Source organism: Physeter macrocephalus, chromosome 15 (assembly GCF_002837175.3).
Source record: "Physeter macrocephalus isolate SW-GA chromosome 15, ASM283717v5, whole genome shotgun sequence".
NCBI lineage: Eukaryota > Metazoa > Chordata > Mammalia > Artiodactyla > Physeteridae > Physeter > Physeter macrocephalus.
The window spans coordinates 678,385-680,635 of NC_041228.1; the positions used below are offsets into that span (position 1 = coordinate 678,385).

The following is a 2,251-nucleotide window of genomic DNA, read 5'->3' on the forward strand; positions in this document are numbered from 1 at the left end:
CTGCCCCGTCCCTCTCCACTCAGAATTGACCACCGGAGTCTAGAAACCAAGGAGAGAAACCAGGACTGAAGCTTGAGGTTTGAAATCATGAGTGTGTGACAGCCCTGGGGCTGGAGAGGAGGTATGGGGCAGGGTGAGACAGAAGAATGGGCAAAGAAGTTAGAGGTGTTCACACAGAAGCTGGCCAGGGACCAGCTCTCCCCAAGCCACCACGTTCTGGCACAGAACTCCAGGGAGTACAAGAGTCCTAAAATCAAACCTGACCTTCCAGGTTGTTACAAAAGTTTATTTGTCAGGTAAGCAGATACAACATAATTTAACAGTTCCTTAGCTTGATTGATGACTTTTAACTGACATATCATATGTAAGCCTCCATTTGTGCTCTCGGCCAGGGTGAACCTGGGAGAAGGAAATTCAGTCTTGGAGGAAGAGAATAAGTTGTACTTTGGACAAACTGACTCTGAGACATTCTCACGACATCCACCTGGAGCATCCAGGAGGCAGTGGAGGTTTGAGCCTGAGGCTCAAAGGAGAGGTCAGGGCTAGAGAGAAAAGATCGAAGAGTCACTGATAACTGAAGCCGCAGGAGGGGTGAGGCGATCTGGAAAGAGAGAGGGACGGGGAGAAGAGACTGGGGCCAAGTCCTGAGCCAAGACAGGTAGAGAAGCTGGCAAAGGGGCACTCCGAGAGACAAGGGACACCTCAAAAGTGTAATGTCACAGACGCCGAGACAGCTTCGAAGGGGACAGAGTGTCAGCAAAATAAAGGCTGCCTGAGAGGCCGAGCAAGAAAAGTGCTAATGGCCTGGCGCTAGCAACCTTGGCTAGAGCAGCTTCAACCCCACTGTAAGTAGGAAGGGCCCACGGAGTGAGGTGAAGAGTGAGTGAGGAAATGGAGAGAATAGATGGTTGACACTTCGTTCATGAAGTAGGGCTTGGAGGGGGGCACTAGCCGGAGAGGGGCATGGCATCCAGAGCTGCTTTTCCTGATGGCAGAGACCTGAGTTTATTTCTATGGAAAGGGAAGATACGAAAGAGAAAAGGAATACTTTATAGAGCAGAGGCTGCCTTGACTGAAGGAAGAACATCTCCTCCACTGTCTGGGAAAGGAAGGAGGAAGGAAGGGTGAGTGAGAATGCCAGGTGGGAAGCTAAAAGAACTCCAGAACCACGGCTTCAAGTTCCTCTGGAAAAATGTCGCTCTCTGAGAGTCAGGGTGGAGAGAAAAAAGATGGGGAAGGTCTGAAATAGAGTGAAAATGGCAGGAGGAGCTGCGAGGGGGACCGGGGAGGTGTGCAACGGGCCCAAATGATGCCGGCGTGGGTACGAAGGCAGCAGCCACCAACCGTCTCTGGCAGCATTTGGTTGGCGGGGGTGGGGACAGACCTGGGGAAGGCAGGCAGGTGGGGCTAAGGACCGGGCAGCAAGCGCTTGGGCACATCACAGAAGGAAGTGGACACCAGCTGGGCTGTCACACGAGGAGAAAATAAAGAGGCCAGCGTACTAGAGATCTAGAGAGGCTGGCAGTGATGGTGGAAGGCACGCCTGTGTGGCCAGAGCGGGTAATCTGAGAGGCAGGGAATCAGTAAACATTGGCTGTTGGCTGGATTAACTTCACAGGGAAGAAAGGCCACGAGGCTCAGGCGCTGGCCTTGTGAACACGGCAGGTGGAAGGTGGCGCCAGGATGGATTAGGACTGTAGGGCCTCCTGTTCCTGAGGGCTCAGGGACTCACTCGGGCCCCGTGCCGGGGTGTCTCGCAGACGGCGGATGCATGGGGAGTCGGGGCAGTTGGAGCAGAGAGGAAATGAAGGCCGCGCTGAGGGCTCAAGCCACTAAAGCAGGGACTGCCCCCCATGCTGGCTCCTCCCTCCAGAGGTGGTCAGGCTGGGAAAGGCTGCCAGGGCAGGTGGGCAGGAGGGCTTCTGTTGCCCTTTCTGCTGGGCACCCTCCCCCACTGCGCCCTCCTTCCTCACCTAAGCCCACCCTCCTCCCAGGCCCCAGCCCCGCTGCCCCCTCTGTCTTCTCTTGGGGGCTGCAGGCTGGTGGAAGCTTCCTTAGGTCGGGAGCAGCCTTCTTCCTCTTTTCCGAAGGGGTCTTACCAGCCCTGCTCCTCACAACCTCCCTCCGCCTCCCCCCAATCCTAGAGCCTTCAGTACCCCCAGGGTCTGTTACCCCATCAGGGCCTCCTTCCTCCCCTCAGGAACTGTCCCCGCCTCAGGACCCATCCTCCCCCAGGTCCCAACCTCCCACC

At 56.0% G+C, this 2,251-nt stretch overlaps 1 protein-coding gene across 1 annotated transcript in view; it reads left to right on the forward strand.

Annotated features, from left to right (window-relative positions):
• Window positions 1–2,251, forward strand: part of SPATC1 (spermatogenesis and centriole associated 1) — a 22,109-nt gene that overhangs the window by 848 nt on the left and 19,010 nt on the right. The gene's annotated exons all lie outside the window — the stretch shown is intronic.